The sequence below is a fragment of the Bison bison genome, unplaced genomic scaffold (assembly GCF_000754665.1).
Source record: "Bison bison bison isolate TAMUID 2011002044 unplaced genomic scaffold, Bison_UMD1.0 scf7180017864530, whole genome shotgun sequence".
NCBI lineage: Eukaryota > Metazoa > Chordata > Mammalia > Artiodactyla > Bovidae > Bison > Bison bison.
The window spans coordinates 8,607,648-8,617,298 of NW_011495080.1; the positions used below are offsets into that span (position 1 = coordinate 8,607,648).

A 9,651-nucleotide genomic window follows, 5' to 3' on the forward strand; every position below is an offset into this window, starting at 1 on the left:
CTCATTGGTAAAGACTCTGATGCTGGGAGGGATTAGGGGCAAGAGGAGAAGGGGATGACAGAGGATGAGGTGGCTGGATGGCATCACTGACTCGATGGACGTGAGTCTGAGTGAACTCCGGGAGTTTGTGATGGACAGGGAGGCCTGGCATGCTGTGATTCATGGGGTCGCAAAAAGTCGGACACGACTGAGTGACAACTGAACTGAAGCAAATTTTTAAATATACATATTAAAATATATATTGTATATAATTTTAAGAGTTCTTTAAATAAGTTGTTTAAAAAATTACAACAGTATGTAACATCAAATTTAGAACACATGCAGAAGTAAAATATATGACAAGAATGGAACATTGAATAAGAGTGTGGAGATAAAAATGTACTGTTGCATGGCTCTGACATTATACACGAGTGGTATAATATCATTTGAAGGTAGACTGTAGTAAGTTGAAGATGTCTATTGTAAACCCTAGAAGAGAGAAACCATTAAAAAAATAATGAAAAGAGGTATAGCTAATAAATCAATAGTGGAGGTAAAATACAACACTGAAGAATTTTCAGTTAATCCAAAAGAAGAAAGAAAACAGTAATAAAGACAGTTAATGCTCAGTGGTGATTTATTTTTTAAAACTATTTTAATATATATTTTATTATTTTTTATTTTGGCTGCACTGGGTCTTCATTGCCACATGTGGGCTCTTTGTTGGGGCATGTGGTTTTCTCTTATTGCAGAACATAGGCTCAAGAGCACAGGATCCATAGTTGTGCCACACGGGCTTGGTTGCCCTGTGGCATTTGGGACCTCCATTCTCTGACCAGGGATTGAACCCAGGTCCCCTGCCGTGGAAGGCAGATTCTTAAACACTGGACCACCAGGGAAGTCCCTCAAGTGATGAATGCTGAGTCATCAAGTCGGTATAGGCTTGCCATATAAAGCAAATCAAGTTTGTTGGCATTATTAATACTCTTGTGTGCAAAGCAGGACATAAAACAAGCATTGTAAGTTATAGCCATTTTATAATTTTAAATTTTGTTGCAATTAAGTTTGCTTAGGAAAAAAAATCTCACATGTGTGCCGGGGTCCAGCCCAGCTGATCCAGGGTATTCGAAGGAGAGACGGCTTCGGTGACCTATTTATTTACTTATTTGTCAAAGATATAAACAGTAATAGAATGAGGATAGCTCAGTAGGAAAATTCAGTGGAGAAAAGAAGCTGAGTAGCTTGGTTTACGCAGAAAATCAATATAACCCATGACACCAGGTTAGCTCTGACCACGGAGGCCGCAGGCGCCCTCTCGAAAATAGTGGAAGGTGCCCCACCTTAGACACCTTCTTGAGTGGGTCTTAGAAGCCCAGGCAAATAAATGGTCGCAGAGGATATCCGTGCTCCAGATGGAGACTCAGCTGGAAGTTGAGGGGAAGAATGACATGGGGAGACCAAGCGTTGGTGAGCAAGGCCCGTAGCTTTATTTTCAACAGGGGCTTTTATACCCTAAGTTACACATAGAGGATAATAGGGGATGCAAAGTCAGCAGTATTTGATCCTTATCAAAAACCAGGGTTTCTTTCCTGCAAATTTATCGTATACAAATGGTTTAGGTGATTTACATCATCTTATGGCCAGAAGGCCTATTAACATTTTATGACTCTTGACAAAGACTTATCAACAAAGACTTATTTTCCCTAAGAGTAATTATTTTAAGGTTTGGCACCATCTTCCGAAGATAAAATTGCATTCCTATAGGGCGGATGTGTAATGGGTTTACAACAAAGGAAAGAATTTATTACCTTAAGGGTCTAAAGTTACTAACACCAAGGCCACTACTTATTTTTTCTACATACCAACTATATTAATTAATACACATTCAAGGATACAATACAGGGGATGTGAAAACTTGGCAGCAAGCATTGGTTCATCAATGAAATCTTTTACTAGTTTTATTCTGACAGTTTCTAACTCTCTGAGAGGCTCTAAGCTATTTGAATATCTTAAGCTTCCCGTGCCTCTCGAGGCTGGGAGACTGTAAACAATCGTATGCATAGCTGTAGGAGTCTGGGTAAATTTGTCAGGCGAGTTAGAGAGCCATCTGAGGGGTTTGGATTTAAACACTGCTAATTGCCTAGGAACTTTTATTAATTGGAGCTGTAAGTTAACTCTTTGTCAGAGAGAGCGAGATGGTGGTAGGGGACAGCCCCCAGTAAAGACAGAGGTGAGAGCACAAAGCAATAAAGTAGGCAGACTCTGGTTTTTTGGGGGTAGATGCTCGAGAATATCCAGGGGGACTCCTGAGGCTCGATCCAGCCTTTGCATATGCCGAGCCTCCTTCCTCATGACCTTCGTCACAAGTGGAATGTCTCTCCGGCTCCCGGCACATGTGCCCACATAAGAATTACCTCAAGGGTGATAAAACTCATTATTGACTTATTTTTCTTTACTGCACTTTGAAGAGTCCTTGAAAAAAAAAAAAACAAACAAAAAAACCCATGATGTAGACAAAAGAGCTGCATACTGGAAGAGACCAATTAATTCAACAACATTATCTAAGTTACTTAGTTTCCTTCTGTTTCCTCTGTGGTAAAATGATAAGACATCACCCAATACAGTAGCCACCAGCCACACGTGATTACTAAGCGCTTGAAATGTGGCTAATCCAAATGCAGGTGTGTTGTAAGTGTAAAATACTCACCAATACAAATACACACTTAGAACAAAAATAAAAATGTAAAACATCTCATTAATAACTTTTCATGTTGATTACATATTGAAATATTCTTAATGTATTAGGTTAGCTAAAATTTAAAATACCTTTTCCTGTTTCTTTTTTCTTTTTCATGTGACTACTAGACAATTTTAAATCATATATACAGCTTGTATTATACCTTTATTGGACAGTGCTAAACTAGATCGTATCTTCTAGTCCTTAATATTCTGATACTTCTCCTACGCTTTAGGAGTGCAGTGCTTCAAACCCAGAAAGCATACATTTAAAGCAGTTCATTCTCTTCATTCCATTCCAGTAGATGGCACTAGAGTTACAGCTTCAAGCTAACAACTATATTTTAAAATAGTTGCAGTTCTCTAAACATGTGCTTAGTTTCAGCTCCATGCCCTTACTCACACTATTTGCTCTACTGGGAAACTCTTTCCTAACTAGATAGCCTATTCATTTTTAAAAAATTCAGATCCTCTGGGACATCCCTGTGGTCCAGTGGTTAGGATTCTGAGCTTTCCCTGCCAAGGGCCTGGATTCAATCTCTGGTTGGGAAACTAAGATCCCACAAGCCACGTGGCACAACCAATATAAAGAAATTAAAAATAAAACTCAGATCCTTAACATCTGTCTCCTGTCCATAAATAACTTTATGTAGCCACTGTCCATATTATGTATGTAGCCATGTCATTCTATAGTAAAGCCATGAAATATTGTTTACATGCATCCCTCCTTCCATCTTGCATGTTATCTGAGATAGGTAGTGATGAGATTTTAGTTGATACCTGGCATCCAGCACGCAGTAGGTACTATAAGCAATGTTATCAGGATAGGCCAAGTTAGCAAAAAGCCCACATGGCAGTAGCGTAAGACAACAGAGGGGCACTTCCCTGGTGGTCCAGTGGTTTGGACTCTTGCTCTCTCGGACCAATTCCTAGTTGGGTAACTAGATCCGACATGCAGCAACTAAGAGTTCACATGCTACAACTGAAGATCCTACATACCACAGCTAAGACCTGGCACAGCCAAATAAATAAATAAAATACAATGTATTAAAAAAAAAGGACAAAGTTTTTTTCTGTGTACGTTACATGTTCATCAGGGATCAGCTGAAGGCTCTGCTCCATGACCCGTACTCCAGGACTACGTTAATGGAACAAATTCATCTAGAGCCCTGCTGGTGACTGTGATAGAAGCAAACAGGGCTTTGGAGGTTTCTGAACCTGTGCTTAAATGCACCAACCTAGAATCGACACAAATCATTTCTACTCGCAAGTTTCTGGCCAGAACTAATTATATGGCTCCATTCAACGCAAGGATGTCAGAAAGTGCGATTCTGTCATGTGCTTAGAAGGCAAGGGCAGAAATATTTGAGGAATGTTAATGATGACCTTTCTAGTAGTCATGTACGTATGTGTGAGTTGGACTATAAAGAAGGCTGAGCGCCCCAAAATTGATGCTTTCAAACTGCGGTGCTGGAAAAGACTCTTGAGAGTCCCTGGGACAGCAAGGACATCAAACCAGTCAATCCTAAAGGAAATCAACCTTGAATATACATTGGAAGGACTGATGCTGAAGCTGAAGCTCCAATACTTTGGCCACCTGATTTGAAGAGCCAATTCATTGGAAAAGACTCTGATGCTGTGAAAGACAGAGGCTAGGAGGAGAAGGGGGCAACAGAGGATGAGATGGTTGGATGGCATTATCAACTCAACGGAAATGAGTCTGAGCAAACTCCAGGAGATAGTGAAGGACAGGGAAGGCTTGTGTGCTGCAGTCCATGGGGTCACAAAGAATTGTACATGACTTAGTGACTGAACAAATGACTACTAATAACCCTTCTAGTCAACAACCTTTCAGCTCACTATTTCTCCTGCAGGTAGAACACATTTACTATATGTTCCCCCACAAAGGAAACAACCCAAGAATTCCCTTCAGTCACGTCAAGTTCAAATTCAAGAATCTGCATGATGCACAATAGTTGCTATTGACAGTTTCAGATGTGGCTTGAGCTAGACAACGATAAACTAAAACAAGCCATGTGCCACACATCTCGGAGAAGGCGATGGCACCCCACTCCAGTACTCTTGCCTGGAAAATCCCATGGACGGAGGAGCCTGGTAGGCTGCAGTCCATGGGGTCGCTGGAAGTTGGACACGACTGAGTGACTTCCTTTTCACTTTCATGCATTGGAGAAGGAAATGGCAACCCACTCCAGTGTTCTTGCCTGGAGAATCCCAGGGAAAGCGGAGCCTGGTGGGCTGCTGTCTATGGGGTCACACAGAGTCGGACTCGACTAAAGTGACTTAGCAGTAGCAGCCACACATCTAATGTACTCTGGTGGAACAGGGACAGGATTAATGAAGTCACGGGAGTGGGGACAAATGGAAAACACAATAGCCTAGTGACTGTGATGTTCCACTGCGTAGATGTGATGACAGCCCCTTACCTGGAGCAAAGGGAATAGTTCTTGATTAGCTCTCAATTCTGCTTCTTGGGAAGACATCCTTAGGCCATTGTTCTCTGTTTTAAGCTGCAAAGTTTTCAGGGTGGTTGCTGCAGTATAACCTAATTTGTTCTGACTGATAAAGAAATCAGAATCTAGAGGCGGGTGTTACATATTATTTAAAAAACAACACTTAATATGTATGAATAACTAATGTGGAGGGCAGCAAAGAAATCTTACTGGAGGCTAGAAGGTCAGCAATCCATGTTATACAGTAGCAAAACATTTGGTAAAACTGTGGCCTGCAGTAACTTAGATGTTATACTTTAATAATCTACCTAATAAGCTAGGAGAGTCAAGAGAATAGAATTTTAGCAGCAGAAATTGGATACAGTTGGCTGTCACTGACAAAGCACCCCAGGATGAGTTCAGAAGAGAATTGGCCAGCTTGCAAGAAGGTAAAGGGATCAAGAGAGACTATGGATGTCACAGGGGTTCAAGAAGCAACTGCTTCTCATCCTTAAATGCATGCTCAGTCGTGTCTGACTGCGACACTATGGACTGCAGCCCTACCAGGCTCCTGTCCATGGGATTTCCCAGGCAATCCCAATACCTTGGGTATTGTGAGTTGCCATTTCCTCCTCCAGGGCATCCCTAAATGGCAAGAGATAAAATGGAGATGCTTGGAGTGACAAAAATCACTCAAAAGAAAACTCAAACTCAGCTTTGTTGTTATGGTAACAGTCCTGGTTTGATCAGAACCATTCCAGTTCTTAACACTGAAAATCCAGTAACCAAGGAAACCCCTCTGCCAGGCACAGGGACAGTTTTTTACCCTACTCATCACATCTCTGTTGAAACCTGAGTAGTTTAAATTGTTTTAGAGCCAAGACCTTATTTAATTTGTGGCACTCTAACCATTTCCATTAAGCTAAACTGCTTGGGAAAGAGACTTCAGGTGCAGGTCTCCAACCAAAAGATGAAAATGCCCCAATGTAGTTGAAAAGGCATAAGAATGAAAAAAGACACCAAATCTAAGAAAAATGTCTAGAAAAGGGCAGCTATGGCATGAAACTGCCTGAAATCAGAGATAAAAAGCCAACTATATTTCTAAGAGTACTCTGCTACCAAGACACGTCACATAAGCCCAGCCAATCACGAAAGACCAGAGTGCAATCTTTTATCATGTGCCCAGGTGGGAAGCTGGAAATACTTGCCAACAGCACTAAGAATTACCACAGCACAATAAATAAAAGTGATGCCCAAACCACTGGTTTCTGGGCTATGTGTTAGTCAGTCAGTTGTGTTCAATTCTTTGTGACCCCATGGACTGTTGCCAGGCTCCTCTGTCCATGTTATTCTCTAGGCAAGAATACTGGAGTGGGTTGCCATTCTCTTCTCTAGGGGATCATCCTAACCCAGGGATTGAACTCAAGATTCTTTACCATCTGAGCCACCAGGGAAGTCTGGGGTAGTAGCACTTGAGTTTAAGAACACTCAGGAAGAGGGCTTCCCTGGTGGCTCAGTGGTAAAGAATCCGCCAGCCTACCAATGCTGGAGACATGGGTTTGATATCTGATCCAGGAAGACCCCACATGCTGAGGAGGAACTAAGCCCACAGAACTATTTGAGCATGTGATCTAGAGCCTGGGAGCCGCAACTACTGAAGCCCACGTGCCCTAAAACCTGTGCTCCCCAAAAAGAGAAGCCACTGCAGTATGAGAAGTCCAAGCACTGCAACTAGAGAGCAGCCCCCACTCTCGTCAAGGAGCCCGCACAGCTGCCAAGACCCAGCACAGCCAAAAACAAAGAACACTCAGAAAATAAAACCGGTTTAGCAGAGGACACCATGCACCATTCTTACCCTTTAGCAAAAGTAAATCAGACTCACCATATACAAAAGGGCATGTGTACCAAGATGAGTGTGTTAATTACCATACGCAGAGGAATGAATATGCTTCAATATGGAGTGGGGATGAAGGAGGGAATTCAAGGGAAAAAAAATCTCCATTTTTCTGGAAAGTCCAAGCTGTTAGGTCTGAGAGAGCAGAAACAATCATCAGTGAAGCACAGACATTTCACCAGCTGACCTGGAGAACAATCAGAATTGAGTAGATAAGAACGCAGAGAAAAAACGCCTACTGGACTCAAGTCTTCTCCAGGGACTGAAGCTGAAAGATTGTCAGAAAGGACCATTTTTCTTTTTCTTTAGAGATGGATAGAGTCAAGAGAAAACTCTAATAGCCTTGGCCTAGGCTGGGACACGGAGAAGGCGATGGCACCCCACTCCAGTACTCTTGCTTGGAAAATCCCATGGATGGAGGAGCCTGGTGGGTTGCAGTCCATGGGGTCGCGAAGAGTCGGACACAACTGAGCGACTTCCCTTTCACTTTTCACTTTCATGCACTGGAGAAGGAAATGGCAACCCACTCCAGTGTTCTTGCCTGGAGAATCCCAGGGACGGGGGAGCCTGGTGGGCTGCCGTCTATGGGGCTGCACAGAGTCGGACACGACTGAAGCGACTTAGCAGCAGGCTGGGACAACTGGTTGATACAGGGCAGCCCCAAGTGCACCTGCCTCCACGTTCAAAGGTTTATTTACCTTATGTTTTAAACAAAGTGTTTTACATACTTTTCTGCTCCTATGCTTTAAGATGTGAAACCTCAGATGTGCACATTAAAACCCTTCCCTATCACTAATTTCAAGGGCAGGAGTCAACAAGACACGGAGTGGATATATACATTCAACCTTATTTCATTAGAAAAACTTATTTAAGCCACAAGGTGGCCAAAATGCCCTTGTCCCAAGCAGGTGCTATCATTCCTCTGTCCACTTCAGACCAATACATACACACACATACTCGCTAAGTTGGAGGAAGAACTTTAAAAAATGTAAAAATGAGAATGGGACACAGAAGACTCCACCTTCCCCCTTCCTACAGCCAACCCACACAACTCTTAACTGTTATCTGCACACAGAAGAGCTCTCATGGGAAAAAAGCTGAATACCAAGTAAACTGACTATAAGACACCCAAGTCCAAAAGAATTCTTGGCAGATGCTTAGAAAGTAGGATTGAAACTAAGACCATCTCCCAACAGCTGAAGTTCCAGCACAAGTCCTCAACTAAAAGAAGACAAAGCCAGGCTGCCCATGACAGCCAAGCATAGGGCAGACTGGGGAGGAGAGTGAGATCACTCCATTCCACAGCCACAGGCCACCCACTAAGATCTGTGATTAAACAGGCTTTTTCCAGAACAAGGAGTATCCAGATGAGGTTCTTCGAGGGCCTAGTAACAGTTAGTTCTCTGATAACACTGATGTGCAGCTTGCCTGCCCTGGAACTGGTAGAGCTGGCGGTATTTTGGACACTGTTCCAAGGTTATAACCAGTGGAAGGAGGTCTTATCACACCCCTCTGGATGGATGGTCTGGAAGGCCCCTGGGGGCTCTGTGTTGGCAAGCTGACCTCTGGTGGCCCAGGAGCTCCCAGGAGACAGGCTCTCCAGCAGGCCTCCAGGGACTCCATCAGTCCAATGAAGATGGAGAGCAAGGTCATCACCCCACCTAAGAGATAGAGGTTCAACATATGCTTCATGGCTTCAAGAATTCCACTCCTTTGTAGAACAACACAGCTGACTTCTGCTTCTGAAAGGCCTCTGGATCCTGAGAAGAGAGAGCCGAGGTTAATCTCCAGCCTTCCCAGATATGCCTGCCTCTGACCTTGACCCTAGAGCTTAGCAGGTGGCCAGCCAGTCAGGGAGGCAGGGGCCAGGGCAGAATCTCCAAGTAAATTTACACTGTAAATGCCATGGCTCCCACCAGCTGTGGAGCGACTCAGCTTTTTGGACTAATTCAAGAGCATTCCTTAAAACTTTTACTTCTGCTTTCAGGTATAGAGAATCCCTGTTCCACAGTCCAGGGACCACAAACATTCCTGATGTAAAAACCCAGTTCTTTTTTGGGGGGGAAGGGTGCAGGGGGTAGGGGGGTCGATTGCAGGAATATAAGAACATGTCCTTGAGAAAGCAAAAGCAACCTGCCTGGAAATCTCCATCACATCTCAGTCAGGTGTAAATTAATCATAAACTTTTAAAAAGTCTAAATAATCCTAACGGAGTAAAATATATCAAGTTCACTTATTTAACAAGTACGCCCTGAACACCCACAACTTGTTAGGCACTCCGGATGGCACTAGGGCCACTCGAGGCCCTGCAGACACGACCTCGGCCCTCATGCTCCTTCCAGTCTAGGGGGGACAGGCAAGAAAACGGGCAGTTCCTACAAGCAACAGGAAGGAGATGCTCGGTGTGCTCTGGATGGGCACAGCATGGGGTGGGCACACGGATCCTAGTTAGGGACACCCCTGGAGAAAGCTGGGCGGGGTGGCTGAGTGGGGCCCCAGGTGGGGACGAGAAGGGACGCTCTCCACAGCGCAGTCCCAGGCGGGGGAACGCCAGGAGACCTGCGGGGCACGCAGCCCTGGGGATGGGGGCGG

At 43.9% G+C, this 9,651-nt stretch overlaps 1 protein-coding gene across 1 annotated transcript in view; it reads right to left on the reverse strand.

Moving 5' to 3' along the window:
• Nucleotides 1-8,662, reverse strand: part of FAM71F2 (family with sequence similarity 71, member F2) — a 24,951-nt gene extending 16,289 nt beyond the window's left edge. Inside the window, exon 1 of the mRNA XM_010831709.1 lies at nucleotides 8,623-8,662. The gene's annotated coding sequence lies outside the window, so the exon portion shown is untranslated. The remainder of the gene's footprint in view (nucleotides 1-8,622) is intronic.
• Between the last annotated feature and the right edge of the window lie 989 nt (nucleotides 8,663-9,651).